Source organism: Aquarana catesbeiana, linkage group LG07 (assembly GCF_042186555.1).
Source record: "Aquarana catesbeiana isolate 2022-GZ linkage group LG07, ASM4218655v1, whole genome shotgun sequence".
Classification (NCBI taxonomy): Eukaryota; Metazoa; Chordata; class Amphibia; order Anura; family Ranidae; genus Aquarana; species Aquarana catesbeiana.
In genome coordinates this window covers 45,299,252-45,318,355 of record NC_133330.1, presented here as the reverse complement: position 1 = coordinate 45,318,355, position 19,104 = coordinate 45,299,252, and the positions used below count along the sequence as shown (strand labels likewise).

Sequence of the window (19,104 nt, the reverse complement as noted above, 5' to 3'; positions counted from 1 at the left end):
TTCTTTTTTTTTCCTTCTTTTTTAATAAAGGAACTGTCAAAAACTGTCTTTTGTGTTTTTTACTTTTTGACACTTTTTTTGGTGAATGGGTAGGGGTACAATGTACCTGATACCCATTCAGAAGGGGGGGGGGGCTGGGGCCTGGGGGCCCCCTTGTTAAAGGAGGCTTCCAGATTCTGATAAGCCCCCCATCCGCAGACCCCCACAACCACCAGGCCAGGGATGTGGGGACGAGACCCTTGTCCCCATCAACATGGAAACAAGATGCTTTGGGGGGACGCCAAAGCACCCTCCCTATGTTGAGGGAAAGTGGCCTAGTATGGTTCAGGGAGGGGGGGCTCGCTCATCCCCCCTCTATCCTGGCCTGCAAGGCTGCTTGCTTGGATAAGGGTCTGGTATGGATTTTTTTAAATTTTGGCGTGGAGTTCCCCTTAAAATCTATACCAGACCCAAAGGGCCTATGTATTTCATACTGTACACTGACTGCACTGTGTGTGTTTATATATATATATATATATATATATATATATATAAAACTACCTACATGCCACTAACTGACCGTTCTCTCAACCTCCACATTATTATAACACTATATACGGCCGCCGTGTAAGAGCAGCCTTATATAGTGCGGAGCGTGTCAGTGGGGTGGCAGGGCTACTAACCCCTCTGTACAGGTGGTCTGCACAAAATGGGGTATTCGCAAGTCTGTAAAAAGAAATCAATGCCTGTAAATAAAAAAAAAAAAAAGGAAAGTATGTTATTTTTTTTTTTGTTCCTTTCTTACTAAATTACACATCTACATAGAGCATTGCAGCTTGCAAGTCCTAGGCAGGCACACTTATATCAAAACAATCAATCGATGCAGTTCAAATGATCATGAACCGAACCAGGAACATGCTTTGATTTTTTTATCCAATCGAGGGATTCAATCAAAACTCTCAAATCAGCAAACAAAAAAAATAGACATAGGCTTTAGATCAGATTCAATCAAACTGAGTCGATCAGCCAGGGCAGGAAGTTATTGTAAGTGTTGCATCGATTGGCAGTACTAAGATGCTTTTGTTTTTTTCCATTCAGCCCCCGTTCACACTGACTGTGGCTATGAAATCGTGCGACTTCATCTGAAATTGCACGATTTCAAAGCCGCATCTCAGTGTGACTTCGGGTGTGACTTTGAAGTCAAATCGCAAAGACAAAAAGTAGTGCATGTACTACTTTGTCAAATCAGCGCAAAGTCAATGTTTCACCGACTTGAACAATGCGATTGTGAGCAATATGATGTGACTTGTCAAAAAGCATGATGGGGTTAGAGAGAGATCTTTTCCTCCCAGCTGAACCAGATTCCTACACAATACACAAACTGGTCTGAAGGGAGCTAGCAGTAATTGATCCAACCTCCAGGCAGACAAAGCCAGGGTGAATCCAGTCCTCCCAGACTCATGTGTATCATCCTTGCAGGCTGCACACACAGGAGCGAAGTCTGATTGGTGACAATGGCCTGGTGGAAAGTCAGCTCTGCTAGGAAAGATGTCAATCCTGACCTGGCCAGTGAGAGGTTGTCCCCCTCCTTCATTGTGGAGACCCTCACTAACCTCCTGGATGGAGGGGCAGAGGAAACCCAACGTAGGAGATCAGTGGGTAGGTGGTAAATGGTGGTGCATGGGGATTATTTTAGCAGGGTGCAGTATATTTCCAGCTTGGAGGAACTCCATATACTAGCATGTGACATGCTGGTACTTGTAGTTCGTTTACAGCTGTCTGCCTTCGGTAACTGAAAATATGCTTCACTGAGTATTGTGGATTGTGCTGTGTGGTGCATGAAGTATGAAAGGATTGCACACGTCCAAATAACTCTCATCTCTCAAATGTGTATAAAGTTTACATCAGTGGCATATTTACTAGCAGATAAATGACTCTGGCTCATTTTGCAAGGTGGGACCGCAGGCAACCAGCTAAATACATATATGGGAGCGACGACGACGATGATCCATCGCATGTGATCCTAACAACAAGCACAGCAAGGTCCTACATTATCTAAGACCTCTGTGTAGACCACGCTGCAATAAAGGAATACAGTCTGGTCTATGATCTGACCCAGCCTGTGATTGGCCAATGAAAAAGGTGCAAGTAGCTCTGTGTTGGCATATGTTTGCATAGCCTATTGCATTAGGGTGTACACCCTTATATATTCTAAATGTAAACATTTTTAAGATGTATTCAGTTAAAGGCAAAACCTTCCTCCCCTTTTTATTTTTTATTTTTTTTTTTGATGGAGTGGAGAAGGATTTGAACACCTGTGAGTTTTCACTGCTGTCTGCACCTGTTAAGGAGATTCACCCTCTCTATTTGTCCTGTTTACCCTCATCATAAGATTCCATACCATTATCGTAAGATGTCTATGCAAGTCGCAACGGAACTTCCAAAAAGTAGTGCAAGAACTGCTTTCAAAATCAGTGCGACTCCAATAGAGTTGTACTGGTTTGACCACTTCCAGTCACGCTGGGGGTGCTTACACTCAGTCCTGGTGACAAAGGCCACTAGAACAAGGGTTTGAATCTCCCTAGGCCAGACAATTAACTCTCACTGGCTTTATCCAAAAGTAAAAAAACAATTTGGCTTTAGAGATCTCTATTAGCACAGGTCTTAAATTAGACAATGAGCAAGTTCATTGAGTAACCCATAGCAATAGAATCAATCTTAATAGTAGCTCACCTTGGTTTGTATGGATTTCTTACCAAATATAAGGGTATGATAAGTACAGGATTGCCGAGGGCACCAACATCATCCTATTAATGCGACCCAAAATGGGAAGGAAACAAAATGGACTGGGTTCACACCTATGCGAATAGGATGAGGATTTTTCCGCATCCAATTCGCATAGCAGGAGGTTGTGACTGGCTCTCTATGGAGCCGGTTCACACAATTCCAGAGTGACTCCGGTGCGAATTGCACAGGAGCCCTGTGCATTATTTGGTCCATTTTCAGGTTCGAATTCATCCCAAAATTCGGGCTAAAATTGGACCTGAAACTGTGAATATCCTGCTGTGAGCTGCTGCGAACTCCAGTTCGCCTTAAGGTGCCAACACAACAATTCTAAAAAATATATAAATTTTTATTGTTACAGCATCCATAAAATCACAAAGTTAAAAGCATAACACATACAATGTATACACCTAGAACCTCCCGTAATGCCTCCCATAGAGTAGGTGACACCAGCCCGTATCACAATTGCACTATAGTCAATTCCCAAAACATAATAATGCTGTAACAATAAAAATGTGTATAATGTGTGTGTGTGTATATATATATATATATATATATATATATATATATATATATATATATATATAATTTTTTTTTTTTAAATTAAAGCAGAGGTGTCAAACTCATTTAATTGCGGGCCCCATCAACAGTATAGTTGCCATCAAAGGGCCAGTTGTATCTGTAAGTCTAGATGTCAAGAGCCCCCCCACCCTCCCTTACATCAGTGCTGCTACCGGGAAAATGCTGGGGGCGGATTTGGGAAGCAAAACATGCAGGGTCTGGAGGAGGACCAGAAGATGGCTAGAGTCAGCTGCCGGAGTCTTCTGAATGCTGGAATCATAAGAGGCAGAGACAAGGTGGTGCTAAGGCTGCACAGAGAGGTGCAGAATCTGTAAGAGGAGTACTGTCCTCCTCTGCTGCTGAGTTTGGGAGGGGCCAGAGACGAGCCTCTCTGCGGCCACATGGAGAGAGAAATGCAGGATCAGGCGGAGGAGTTCTGTCCTCTTCTCTGCTGCTGAGACGAGGTGGAGGTGGAGACGGGGGTGTCGCATCTGCAGGAGAAGTGCGACATGAAGCGGCTTGGTGAGCCGGATTCAGCCAGCAGACCTTGTGTTTGCCACACATGTATTAAAGGATCAGTACCAAGAAGAATTAGTAGAAAATGATGGTTTAACTCTGCAAGTTTGAATATAACTGGTGACTAATGCTAACACTTGGTGGTTGTATATTCTCATTCTTACGGTAATAACGATATTTCAAGAATTCATATTGATGAGAAAAGTTCCAAAAAGTCTGTTCAGTTCTCGTGTAAAAACTCAATTGATTTATTAAAAATAGCAAAATATTACAAGAACAATATCAAAGTATAGTATGACATTAATAATGTATAATATTCTTAAGATGAAGATTGAATCAGATGTTTGTGTGTAGATGTAGTTGTCCTTGTGCTGTGAGGGTCTGCCAAAAACTCTGTTACTAGCTTTTTACTCCTAAATTCAGCCCCCACCTTCTCCTAAGAAGGCTGGCTTGTCTTAAAAGCTTCTGATTGACTTGTCCTTCAGAAAATCGCGGGCTTTCCTGAAACATAGCTTTCCTCCCACCTCTCACATACATACCTTCTCATCTATGATTGGTGGTGGTGGGGGGGGGGGGGGTGAGATCTCCACTCACTCTTAATTACTAACATGTTGACTCTACATAGAACTGCTTATGGCGTTTATAACAATGCATATTTTCACAAATATAAAAAAAAATTATATAGATATATAATGCAAGATCTAATCCATTCATTTGTTAACAAATTTAACCACTGTTAATAATGAATATTCTAACTAAATCTGTCCTTTAACATGAGTGTGTTATTTGTGCTCTTTATTTGGGAGATCAAACCACCCAGGACTCCTAAATTACAGGCTGCTTTTACCTACAACAAACATGAGCATCCATAGTCTTTGCTCAGGTTGGATGGCACAAGCTCGTGTCGCTTGCCCATGAGGTACTGAGAAAAATGGAAATAATTATTAAAACACCAGAATACACTCACAAATCTGGTCCTCAAAAATGTATTTTCACAGCATTTATATAACTATTGAAGGTAAGGGAGGCTTTGGGGTTTTAAATATACCCCTAGTGTCACTTATGTATGATTCAACAGAACATATAAGTTAATAAAACATGATTTTATTCCAGTCTAAAACCATATAGAAATCATAATAGACGTTTAGATACGTCACAAAGACAAGCAATCTTGGTCCTTTCGAAGAGTTCTACGCGTTTCACGGGTATACCGCTTCTTCAAGACCTGCAAAGGTTTTGTATGTTCAGAGAGCTTGTTTACAATCATGAAAATATATCTACATAGAATAAAAGATAGCTTATCTTGTTTGTTTATGGATTCTTCTATCCCCCCCCCCCCCCCCTCTTCTTCCTTCGCTTTTTTTTTTTTTTTTTTTTTTTTTTTTTTTTTTTTTTTTACAAACATGAAAACAAATCTACGGAGAGAAAAAAAAAAAAAAAAAAAAAAAGCACTCTGAACATATAAAACTTTTTGCGGGTCCTGAAGAACCGATTATATCTGCAAAACGCGTAGACCTTTTCAAAAGGACCCAGATTTCTTGTCTTTGTTATGTATCTAATGTCTATTATGATTTCTCTATGGTTTTAAACTGTACTTAATAAAATTGTGTTAACTTTTATATGTTCTGGTGAATCAAGCATAGGTTACACTAGCGGTATATTTAAAGTCCCAAAGCCCCCCTTTCTTTTCACCATATATACCAGGATGAAACCCAGAGTCACTCCATTAGTGTATGTTTAATCTATATTCCATGCTCCCTTTCCTGTTAAAAAAATAAATAAAAATAAAAGAATATGTATGTGGATGGGATCATTTTCAGTATCTGTGGGCATTGTAAGGTAGGGATGTTCTATTGTAAGCTGGTGTGCATGGTTTGATGTATTAGTAAAGCTATGTAAAACAATATTTTATCCTCCTGTCTCTCCTCCCAGTGGTTACCATTCAGAAGGACCCTGTGTTCAGCCTTGGGAACCTGTACTTCAAGACCCAATCAGAGAGATATGAAGGAGCTGTCCAGAATATTTTCCATCTAAAGAAGAAGATGAAGGAGTTGGGATGGGAAGACAATGGACAAGAGAAGGAATATGCACTCGGGTAATTTTTATAGCTGGTGATGAGTATCTAAATAAACATGTTCCTTCATCTGCAAGCTTCCATAATATAGAGCAACCTTTCTCACATTTTTCGACACAGAGGAACTCTTGAAATGACTTTCTGATCTCAGGGAATCCCTGCTAAAACTACTATTACTAAAATCTAAATCTCATGATACATTAATGTGATGGTCAGTGGGAAGAATGCTCCTTACACTTGTGGTCATTGGGAAGAATTACCCCATTACAGATGGCTAAAAAGATCAATGCCAGTGGGAACTTATCTCAGAGGAAGAAGTTGCTCATTGCTCAAGGAACCTCTAGCTTCCTCTGGAGGAACCCTGATTGAGAAACCCTGATACAGACCGTTTTCTGCCCGTTTTTAATTATATGATGTACAAATCCCTCTGTTCTTCACTTTATTTGGATAGAAATAGGAACAACTAAGGGCTAATGTTTTGGCTTGTGTCTACACATCAGTTTGTGGAGCATTTTTGGCAGATGTGGAATTTGATGTACAGTGCCCTAAATTTTTTTTCATACCTCCTAAAATTTTCCACATTTCTCTTATCACCTTCCAGGATGTCACACCTGAGAGATAAGGAGCTCCTCCCTACAGGAAACGCAATCAATTGAACAGCTTGTTATAATTCCCCACCCTTCCCCTTGCTCCCCCAGAAAGTGTGTTTTGTTTGTTTTTTTCCCCTCTAACCAGAAGGGGAGGGTCAGATGGTACCCCTCTGCTGCAGCAATAGGGAAGTCAGAAGGGCTGAACTGGCTTGCAGGCTGAGTCCTTCTCACAGGTCGTCTGGAAACTGTACCAGTGGTCCGTTCACAGGGGAGTGTGAACCGTCGCTGCTACATATAGCTCGGCAGTCTGTTTCCTCCTCCTCCGCATGCAGGTGAGCATGATTCCAGTCTCTGATAAAGTCAGTGACATGGAGAGGGCGGCAGCGCAACACAAAAGAGTGGGGAAACGCTGGAGGAGACGCCGACCCGTGTGTTGGCTGAGGTGAGAACTCAAGGAGGCACCAGATCGCTACTGTGTAAGCAAGTGGTGCAGCGGAGCGAGTGTCTGCCTAACTACCTCAGATGGAGGCAAAGGCATGGCCAGTGGTTGCAGGCAGGAGCAAATCGGTAATTGCCTTCCCTGAAGGGAGCTAAAAAAAAAAAAAGCTGTCTGCTAGCCACCCCTGGCTTTCATTGCCCTAGACCCCCCCCCTCCCCCTCCCTTTCCGTTTGGATCCTAGGAGAGGCGTGTGTATGTTGCTGGTGCAGTCTGGGACACGCAACCTAACTTGGCAGCTCCCCGAGAGGGACAGCAACTTAGAAGGGGGTGATTTTGGCTGCTATCCTCCTCTCGCGTGACCCAGAGGATGGAAAAGCAAGCCTTGTGGCAAAAAGGGGAAAGACAACAGGCGGTGAGTACTTCCCTTTGCCTTGGGAGCTTAGCACCAGAAATTCCTAATAGCAGCCAGGTGGTTTCTAGCCATTGAGATAGAACTCCCTTCCTCAATCCCAGGGTGCTACTATCCTTTCCCTTGGGTCTTGGAACAAATAGCCCAGAAGCTTCAGCTAAACCAATGTCGACAGCTCCTTTTTACCTCAGTAGATTATGTGGTTATTGCAACATTAAGTTGCCAGCCTCTCCCCATAAGCCTTATTGTAGTACATTAAGGGTGAATTTAGCAAAGAGATGAGATCTGTTAGATACAAAGAATCTTTCACAGGCTATATATGCCACTGAACAAGTTTGACATTCCTAAAGTATTATTTGGAAGGGATGTGCAGTGGTTTGCAGGAACCTGGAGATTCCAGGAGTAATACAGATTTTCCCCTGGTCAGCAATGCACACCAGGTAATCTGAATCTATTAGGCCAGCTGCTATGAACCTGGCATGTAGCTCCAAGATGGTTTTTCACTTAAAAACTTGCCTCCTAATGTTTATCCATACGGTGGGGAGGCACAGTAAGGGGTAACCTTGGGAACATATTCTCCTTGTAGGGGTTGCTTGCTATGGGTAACATCTCAACAAGCTCCACCTATTCCTCCTTACACTGTTGTTATATTTGTTGGTGTGTAAGAGTTAATCAGGACCTCTTGTGGTTTGGGCTACAGCCCACCTCTTGGCTGAACAAAAGGAAAAATATTATCCTGCAACTCTTAATTGATAGGTTCCTGGTGCAAACCTCTATGCAAGAGCTACATATACTAACCTGTATTTAATGATTGCTTGTTAAGCTCTACAGGTGTCTGATTACCTCCAGGATAATATGGTGACCTCCTCTTGAGGCTGTCTTAATTGGTCTGTGCTAGTTAAGACTTTAGATGCTGGGAGGCTTGGACTCGCTCCCACCTGTGTATGGGCTAACTATTCCTAATCGTACTTATGCAGTGGTAGGATAACAGCTACTACAACTCTGGTGAATTCACCCACCTTCCATTATTTTATTTATTTTTTTAATTAGAATTTTTTTTTTTGTATAAAAGGTCAAAGAGAAAAGGTACAAAGATACAAACAACGGGATTAGAAACAAGCCTCCGGTAAGGTATATAGTACAATAATGACCAGATATTCCAGAAATCGAACCAATATACAGAATTAGTGTATCTTGGCAAGATATAAATTCTACAACTTCAGAATAGGGTTCATTATGTGCATATTTCAGAAAACATCACAAAAAACAAACTTATAAATCTATAGATTGTGTGCCGTCCCTCAAACAGGTCATACAAGTGTATGCTAGGCCCATCACCATGTCACCTCTGTAACAGTCTATCCTTGAGCAGGAGATGTTTAAATCTTGGGATTTTTTTTGTAGCACCCCCTAGTGTTGCTAGGTTAGGGTATGTACAGGGTAGGTAAATTGTTCAGGCTTGGCTGGCAGCCAAACCTGTGTTGTTGTGATTCTGGGTTGGGTGAGTGACTCAGGGAGGCATGTATGACTCGCAGGCAGCATCTTTAAGACCTCCCTCGACTGCTAGAAACATTTAGAAGGTTCTAGAGGGATGGGAGTGGAAGGGAGGAGGAGCTGCCTGGGGTATTCATGAGGGCCCTGACCAATCCCCCAACAGATGGGTTGGCAGGGGGCAGGGCCCCTCAAATTCTCAGGGTCAGCCCAGCTGGGGCAGTGGAGTTCGGGTGGAAGATGGAGTGTTAGGCTGTCAGAGGTCTTTGAGAAGATCCCCCCCCTAGTCTGGGGGGGTGGAACTCAGGCCTGGGCTCCAAGTGCAGAAGGGACTTCAAGACACACAGGGGGATCCTGACCAGGAGGCACGGGAGCAAGAAGAGGACAGCAGGAGAACACCGCTGGGCAAATCTCATCTCCAGGGAGGAAGACAGCCAGGGGGGCTGGTGAGTATTGCAGTCAGAGAACTGAGAGGCATGCCTGAAGGGACTGGGTGCAAGCAGTCTGGGATGGATGAAGAGTCAGTCTGGGAGGACTATGGAGAAATAGCCAGGAGGGCTAGTGAAAAGGGACAGCTGCTGCCAGGCTGGTTGGCAGTGCCTGAAGAGGTGGTACTGGGATCACTAGCACCGGAATAGGAAAGCTAAGCACTAAGACCTCTTTTCTGCTACACTACCAAAGGGGCCCACGGTCCCTGCCTGCAAAAGGGCACTTGCTCTGGATCTGACTGAGTATGTGTTAGATCATCTTTTCAGTGCTAGCTGGTCCTGGGAAGATTGTGCTGGAAGTAGAGGAGAAGTGTATATAGTTGTGTCCCTGAAGAATTCTGTGTTGATCAAGGGGGCATCGCGTATTAACCTTCGGCAAGTTTCACTCCCCTAATAAAATACAAAAACAAAGCCGCAATGAATGATTTCTGGCACCAGCGTGTGTGGAAGATTCGTGTATTAATATTATGCAGCGCTAAGGACAACCAATAAATGAAAATACCAAAATTATTAAAAATTATTAAAACATAATATCATAATTAATAACGTGAAAAATTAACATAATAATTTATGACCACTGTAGGATATGTGTATAATGAGATACTAAAATTAATAGTGTCAAATAAACCAAAAAGAGCACATAAAAAGTCCCATCACAAATAGTGCGATTAAAAAAATTTCATATATAAAGTTCATAAACGAAAAAAAGAAGAACTAGTCCAAAATCCGTGATAAAGGAAATCCAATCTCCCAAAAAGTGAATACACCCAAGTGGATATGAGGCTCCTTACCGACTCAAAAGACCAACAAAGGTCTATCCAGGCATATGGGAGATTAAAGGTTTCCCAATAACCTATACCAGCATCTGGGTCTGTGGCTGAGGCTGTATGGCTCCGGAAATAAAAGCAAGAAAGGCTCCCATAGTGTAATCGTTCCAATCAATAATATTTAATGAATAAAAAGATGCACTTACAAGTAGTTCAAATAAACGAGTGTCAGAGTAATCTCAATGATACAGCGTCTCCGCAGGCTTCCCGCTGTGCATACACTTCCCATCCAGTTCAGCAAAGAGGAACAGCGTAGTGACGTCAGCGTCATAGGCCACACCCTACGCGTTTCGTCACGATAGGACGTCGTCTGGGGGTTGGGCCAAGTGCCGCCCGTCACCACGCTCTGGGTATAAATAGACCCGCGGCGCCATCTTAAGTGCTGGCCGCTATAAGAATAGACCCGCGGCGCCATCTTAAGATTCGTGTGCCTGGCTGTGTGGGGTTGGAGTTGCCCATATTCACCAGCGGTTCTATGGGGGAAGCGCTATGCCTGCTTTTAAACTTTTCCGCAACTTTATCCCTGACCTGTCTGGTGTGTTCCTTGGCCTTCATGATGCTGTTTGTTCACTAAAGTTCTCTAACAAACCACAGATATTTATTTGTAAAAAAATTTGAAAACCATTTATTTTCCTTCCATTTTACAATTATGTGCCAACTCTGTGTCGGTCCTATTGTTAAGGAAATGATTAAGAGCTCCAATCGAGCCCAAGGTTATCTGCTGCTGTCTCTAATTTGAAAAGTGTTGATATGCATGCATATAAAAGTAAACACTCTGAGACACGCTCAGCACCGTTACTTTTTACACTTCTAATTTATTCAAGGCAGTGTTAATGTTTTATACACACAAATACGTCATTGCTATGTTAGTCTAATAGGTACATCTCATTGGTTAAGATAGAAAAAGAAAATGGAGAATGTTCATAACGAGGTTTGGCTGTCTTTGGTTTTATCTTCAGTTCCGCATTCTTCTGATGTGTGGGATGTAGGGGGTACCCGCCATCTTGAGAAAATATAGGAACAGAGCAAACCTGTAATACTTATATAATGAGTAAGGAGAAAAATATGTATGCACATAAGAAAATAGACATTTTCAGATTACTATTATTATTATCTACATCACATTCCTTCACAATCCCCCCTAAAATGACTATTTTCTCTTTTCTGTCCCTAATACTAAAGGTCCTACTTTGGCCTGGCCCTTCTCCTCAGCAACTCTTTTTGGCTGTATATAGAATTGGGCAGCAACTGTTCACTTCCCTCCTCGATACAGAAGGAGAGGTGCAGTCAGGCGCTATCTATCCCTATAACCCTATAGGATTGTGAGATTTTGGACAGGCAGTGACTGTAGAGGAGTGAAGGGTTTGTCATCTTCCATCATAAGGGGGTCCTCTTCTTCTTGGTGGAGAAATGTAGGTGTGCTATTGTCTACAGCCTTGCTCATTAACTTTTTACAAAAGGTAGAATACAGCATACAATCAGGGCTAAAAGAACCAGGATTATTAATACCGTTACCCGTATCTGGGCGAGCACCTTCTGCCACCCACTCATCCAGCTAAAATATTGGTCCCATGGGTCTGTGATACCTGAGTTCTTCTTCAACTCTAGTGACAGATCTTCTAATTTCTTTATAGCTAAAGTAACCTTACCATTTGGGCCAGTATTATCAGGAATGTATGTGCAGCAAGTTCCTGTTTTTTTTTTCCTATGATTTTACAAAACACCTCCTTTCCCAGCTAGCACCATGTCTAAGGCCATCCGGTCCTGGAATGTCATGTAGGAAGTGGGGGCTAACTGGTCAGCAATTCCCTGGAGGGCATTTTTAGTGTAATTTACAAATCTCTGTTGGTTATAATATGTGTAGTGTCAGGTCACCTAGAGGCTGGGTGACAGATGCACACCGTTGGGATCAGGAGTGCACCGCAAGGTAGTGGACCCTACGGGTGACTGCTGCGGATTGAACCCTGGGAGGTTCAGGAAGCAGGTCTACTGGATCACTGACACAGATCTCACTGGGAGCTAGAGCATAGATTCCCCAGGGCGCGGGGTCTAAGAGCCAGCAGGTGTTCACCAGAGCCTTTAAAGGTAAGGATGGACTGCGCTGCAGTCTGGCTCCAGGTCGCGGCCCCCAGGGTCTCACAGCTCACGCTCACGGTAGACTACAGGAGAAGAGGAAGGAGGCAGCAGGCTGGAACAACAAGGAAAGTAAGGGACAAGCTAAGGTCGGTAACAGGAATCAGATGTAGGAAACACAGCAAGTACACACAGAGGCTAACACACAGTGGTTGATCAGCACTGCTGGCTTGCAGTGCACAGGTTAATATAGGGTTCCCTGATAGGGCCTGGGGTGGGGCCATGCTTAGAGGAGAGGTTACAAAAGCAGTTAGGTGAGGGTCAGCTGGTCTCTAGAGATGAACACATGGAGACAGGTATGCTGATTGACAAACTCTATTGCATAACCATGACATGTAGTTAATCCAATCTACATTCTTGCTGACAGTTGTTATGGGGATCAAAGACTCAAAACCAGCTTTTACCTGATCCCTGGCTTTAAACTCATCAGGGACCCCCCTTGTAACCCCTATGACATGTATGTATACATGAGGATCAAAGCTTCCGGAGAGAGCTGCTCGCTTCCTCCTCTGACTGTGTGCTGGGTCAGTGTATGTATCAGGGGTATCTTTGGTTAGGATATAGGGCTTTCTATTTTCATCTTCCTTTTTTTTTTTTTTTTGTCAAATGCACTCTGTGGTCGCCCAGTCTGGCCCTGTGTTCCAACCCACTGGCTCCCACAGAAACCACAACTCTGTCCCCAGTAACTGTCTGTGTGGCATACATATATGTCCTTACCGTCAGGGATATCACTGTACCAATGGCATCACCATGAAGGGTCAAACGGACAAGGTACTATGTCACAGTAATCTAAGGTAAAGGTGGTCACATGTGTACCTGAAGAGTTACACTAAAACGTAATTATGTTATCATTTTTGTGATGGCCACCCCCTGGGCCCCCTCCCCCCTAGATCAAACAGGAAAAGGATATGCAGCACCCGAAAACACGCTCTCCTGCAGTGATAAGCGTGCATTCAGGTGTTCTTCCTGGCCAACTTGACTGAGGTGGCTGTGGTCAGCAAAACTTGGAATGGACCATCATAACTTGGCTCAAGTATCTCCAGACAGTAGTTGGTGTGTTCCTATATCTAATTCAGGATCTGGAATGGAAGAAAACACCTGGACATGCATTCAGGTTAATTCTCGTGATAATGTGGTTACATAATTAGTCAACACATCAGACTGTAACTGTTGTGGAAAGTAACAACCAAGTCTGGGAGCTGAACCAAACAAAATGTCATAAGGGGATAGGGCATGTTTCCCCTGGGGGTGTGTCTGACACTGAACAGGGCAATGGGCTAACTGTCTGGCCAACTCATGTTAGTCTCTTGGGCCATCTTTAACATCCTGTTTTTAGTGTCCCATTCATCCTTTCTACCTTCCCGCTACTTTGAGGGTGGTATGGGATGTGTAGTGCCAACTGAACCCCCAGTGCTGCCCAAATCTCTTTAGTAAGGGTTGTTGTTAGGGCTGGTCCCTGATCTCTCAATATCACCTCTGGGACCCCAAATCTACATACTATCTCACTCAGTAGTTTCTTAGCTGTGGTCCTGGCAGTCATGACCACTTCCACTAGGGCGTATTCGAATCTGCCACTTCTTGGCACTTGAGAATGATCAATTTGCATCCTCTGGAATGGGGTATAGGGCTTTTGCCAGGTGCTTCTTCTGTGCTTCTTCTGTGCTTCTTCTGTGCATCCTGGGTTACATTTGGTGCAGATAATGCATGATCTGCAGAAGCTGTCGGTCAGTGGAGTAACTCTTGGTGCAACACTTGTTGATAAGAGAGTTCATAAAAGTCTTTGTCAAGTGGGCAGCTCCATGTGCCCATTGCACCACGGCTGGGTACATACTCCTGGGTAGACAAGGCTTCTTGTTGCACTCGAATAGTCCATTTCTGAGAGTTGCTCCTCTCCGTTTCCAGCTTTCCTTCTTATCCGCACTTGTTGTTTCCTGTAGTTCTTTTAGATAAACTCTGTCCACTGGGAAAGTCTGTAAGGTAAGCACGGGGTGGTCTTCTTCTACCACCCTGCTGTCCATTTCCCGTGGACCACCAGCTGTCTGTTTGGCAGCTGTATTGGCTCGATGATTGCCTTAAGCTTCCTTTGAGTTCATTTTGTCGTGTGCTTTACTCAGAATAGTCACTTGGGTTGGGAGAAGCAAGGCATCAATCAAGTTTTCACAAGTGTTCCTGCAGCCATCAGGAATCCTCTGTCCTAGATAACACCATAATCATGGGCAATGCTGAAAGCATATCTTGAGTCCATATGAATGTTGGCTCTTTTTCCCTCTGCCCATTTACGTGCTGTAGTAAGTGCTTACAGCTCTGCCTCCTGTGCAGACATCACCAGTGGTAAGGCTTCAGCTTGTAGAACAGTGTTTTCAGTGGTGACCGCGTGTCCTGTGTGGTCATGGGGTAACAAGTCAAGACTCTACTCCTCCTCCTCCTTTCCCCCCTCGAGAAGTGGAAGAAGGGTGGTAGGGTTCAGTGTTTGACAACTTAATAGAGTAATGCTGTCCAGTAGGAGGGAACACAGGAGTCTCAAGTGTCTGGTAGTAGACTAGTGTTTCGGCTGGATCTTGGTTGAATATGGCAACAACGTCATGGGGAGCAAGCAGAACGAGGCAGTGTCCGAGGACCAAGTTCAAAGTTTTGTCAAGCAAGGCTTGTGTAGCAAAGCCAGCTCACAGACACAATAGGCCTCCTCTTGCTACCACATCCAGTCGACAGGAATAATATCCTACAGGGCGTAGGCTGATGCCGTGTGATTGGGTGAGTACACCTGCAGCATGTCCCAGACGTTCGGATACAAAGAACTTGAGCGTTTTGCCGTAGGCTGGGAGCCCTAGCGCCGGGGGTGGCGCACTTAAAGGCTTCAAACTTTTTAGATATTTCTTCAGGAGACATCTGGAAGGGTCTGATTGCAGAGCATCAGTAGGAAGGCTTCTGGAATCCATGCTCTGCACTCGGAAATTAGTCCAAGGAAAATGACAGGTGTTGAGCACCACTGCAATTTGGGCTTTGAGGCTCTGCAGCCCTGGTTGGCAAGATAGCACAACAGGCTTTCTGAGGTGACTTCAACAGGGGGTAAGTCAGCTGCACAAAGGAGAAGGTCATCAACATATTGGAAGAGAATCACTTCCGGCTGTTCCTCTTGTCATGTGTCAAGGATGATAGCCATAGTTTTTGCAGACTGGCTTGGAAAGTTCTGTACCCCTTGTGGCACAACTGTTTAGGTATGTTTCCGTTTCTTTCCGTGGATGAATGCAAAAAGGTACCAGCAGGAGGGGTGAGGGTGGACACTGAAGAAAACGTTTGTAAGGTCCACCTCTGTGAGGTATTTTGCAGTCAAAGGCATCCACAGCAGGTACCTGGTTCTCCTTTAGGGGTTCTCTTCTTGGGGTTATTGTGGTTTCCGGGGCAATGATGCGCCCTCTTTTAGCTTGACTGAAACTGGTGGCACCTTTAAGTGACCGTTGTCTTCCGGTCCTGTGGACCATAGGCACGCAGGGATTCTGTCAAGTACTTCCTGCAGTATTGAGCTTGAAGTTTTTTTTCTTCATTAAGTGTCATCAGGAGAGGCAGAGAACACAAGGCAGATGAGTCTTCTAAAGATAGGGGAGTATGTAACTTCATCCCCCCTTCAGGCGTGTCCTGATTGAGGCCTGTAGTCCGGACAACACATCAGCTCCTAGTAGATTCAAGGGACATGTAGAGGACACCACAAATCTGGCAAGCAAATCAGGAAATGTCCCCACTTGGAGTGGCTCTGCAAATGGACTGGAGCGAAGCACCCCATCCACTCCCACGCAGGAAACGTGTGTGTCTCTTTTCATAGTGGGAGAAACTCAGATCCTCAAAGGCCTGTACGAGTTTAGTATGATACTTCTTCAGACTCCCCTTTATCTTGGGTAATATCTTGGATTGTGGTCTTCTGATCCGTCAACTTCTCCTTTGCCCAGTCGTGGAGTTGTGCACAGAACTCCACGCCTGAGGTGTAGGAAGTGGCACTTGTCAGGCTGGCATCATTGAAGGCCGTCTGCATGACTGGCCAAAAGACATGTCCTGCTTTGATTTGGCATAGGCTGATCAAGTCTCTCCAGGCAGCTGAGTAAGTTTCTTGTATTTGCACTATCCTGTGGTAGAAGGGAATTGGCTGCTTCTCTGGGTCAGGCAGACTTGTCACTAAGGCCGCTGCTTGTGATAGAGTAAAAGCGACATACATCACTGGTGCCCCTTCTGGTAACCAAGACTGTTGTTGGGGCGGGGGCTGGCAAGAAGCACTGTTCCTTACGGTTGCCAGCATGTGTTTGAGATCCTCTCGGAACTGAGAGTCTGGAGCCGGATTGGGGGTTAAATCAGTGGGTGACCTTGCTGCCTGCTGTTGGGCTTCCCACTCAGATGCTTCTTCATCATTAACATATCCGGCCTGGGAATGTGATGCTCCCGTATTGGGGAAGACAGGTGTGTGGTATGAACCATCTTGGTTTAAAACAGGGAGGGCTGGGTACAGGCTGTTTAAGCTTACTGGGTGTACCAAGATGGCCGCCGGCAGGAAGTGCACTGGACTGGGTAGAAAGTGAAGGCATGGGTGCACTAAGATGGCCGCCGGGCTGAGTTGTCACAGTGGGTTGTGCTTGGGTGGTGAGAAAGGAGTGGTTGTTAGACGGAGGGCAGTGCTGTCCCTCCCCTCCTTTGTTTCAAGTTCCAACATATCATCAGCTCTGTGATATACATAATACAATCGCCATCTTTCTTAACTTCCTTTATCCAATTTTCTTTATCCCACAGGATTTTTCTCCCTGTTTCTTCAGCAACATAACTTTCGCCACTTCTTTCAACTTTGTTAACTATTTCAACATCTTCTTCTCTCCTTCTTTACAATATCACTCACTTTCTTTTCTCTCTCTCAACCAAGGGGTTAATATTTTTTCTCAGTGTTCTTATCAACAAATTCCTTCGGTGGGGGCACATAAGACTAATGTACGGTTAATCTCAGAACAAGAACAAACACATCAGGGGTAATAGGGAGCAACGTAGCAAACAGTAAATCACAAATACACTCACGACAGGACATTACACCTGCCACTCTTCGAACTGCAAAATTTCAGCAGGCTAAGATAACCCCAGGGGCAGACATCACCCCCTTCACAATCCAGTTAAAGGCCATCATTACAGTTACCTCCCAGAGGCCAACAGCACATCTGGGGGTGACACATCTGTAATGCTTTCAGACTGCAACGCCAGCAGCTGAGATTTCCTTTTAAAGATCCGACAAATCCTTGAGTAACCGTCCTATAACCGACTGCCACAATAACCCATCTCATTCCAGAAGCCGACAGCTCGTCTGGAAATGAGAACACACATTCACACATGTAGCACTTTTAGACTGCTGAGTTTCGTAGCCCAAAGAATGGCAGACAGTGAACAAATACAGACAGCAGAAACCCATTGACAGGTTCGTTAAACAACCTCAGGCGAGGAAATACCTGCCTCTAAGACAGTCTCAGCATACCGACAGAATCCAGCCGTCAACCGAAAGATAAGAGAGTCGTACAGTGGTAAGAATATTAATCAAACTCACCGGTACTGTTAGGGCTGCGCAAACCCCACTCTCATCAATCAGTTAACGCCCGAATGCTTGTCGCGGTATAACTTCGACTGTAGCCTGAGGTCCCGGGTTTCGGCACCATCTGTTAAGGAAATGATTAAGAGCTCCAATCGAGCCCAAGGTTATCTGCTGCTGTCTCTAATTTGAAAAGTGTTGATATGCATGCATATAAAAGTAAACACTCTGAGACACGCTCAGCACCGTTACTTTTTACACTTCTAATTTATTCAAGGCGGTGTTAATGTTTTATACACACAAATACGTCATTGCTATGTTAGTCTAATAGGTACATCTCATTGGTTAAGATAGAAAAAGAAAATGGAGAATGTTCATAACGAGGTTTGGCTGTCTTTGGTTTTATCTTCAGTTCCGCATTCTTCTGATGTGTGGGATGTAGGGGGTACCCGCCATCTTGAGAAAATATACTAACAGAGCAAACCTGTATACTTATATAATGAGTAAGGAGAAAAATATGTATGCACATAAGAAAATAGACATTTTCAGATTACTATTATTATTATCTACATCACATTCCTTCACACTATTACATAAAATCCCAATAAAATACATTTGTTTTTGGTTGTAACATGACAAAATGTGGACAATTTCAAGAGTATGACACATCAAGAAACACAAAAGCACTTAGCAGCCTTGCATCAGCTCGCAAGAAAAATGCACCATATTGCTGCTTTTTGAAGGTGCAATCGATTTAATTCCAATTGTTTTTCCATATGTCCTTCCCTAACAGGAGAATTCTGGGGGGATGATTTACTAAAGGCAAATGGGCTGTTCACGGTGTAAGGGAAGTTGCACTTTGCAGGAAAATTTGCCTCAGAGCTTAGTGAATATGGTGGTGAAGTTTTACTTTGCAAAAAATACCCAATCACGTACAAGAGGGGAAAAAAAAAAAACAAAAACTATTTTTGCTTGTAAATGATTGGATGATGGAAAGCAGCAGAGCTTTACCTCATTCACTAAGCTCCGGGGTAAAACGTCTTGCAAAGTGAACAGCCTATTGTCTCTTAGTAAATAAACCACTAAGAAAAGAAATAAATGAAAGAAGCATAATGCCAGTGCGCACGTGCTTCCATTCCAAATCATTATGTTTTTATTGACTCCTTAACAAAGAACTCCTTAGGGCAATTAGTGTATTAGAATGTGAGAATTATTCTTAATTCTTCAAAAAATGCTGCTTTTGAAGGAGCAGTCCATATAATTCCAAT

General features: G+C 43.8%; 1 pseudogene; it reads left to right on the top strand.

Moving 5' to 3' along the window:
• The first annotated feature begins 1,457 nt into the window (after nt 1–1,457).
• Nucleotides 1,458–19,104, top strand: part of LOC141103009 (peroxisomal acyl-coenzyme A oxidase 2-like) — a 105,848-nt pseudogene continuing 88,201 nt past the window's right edge.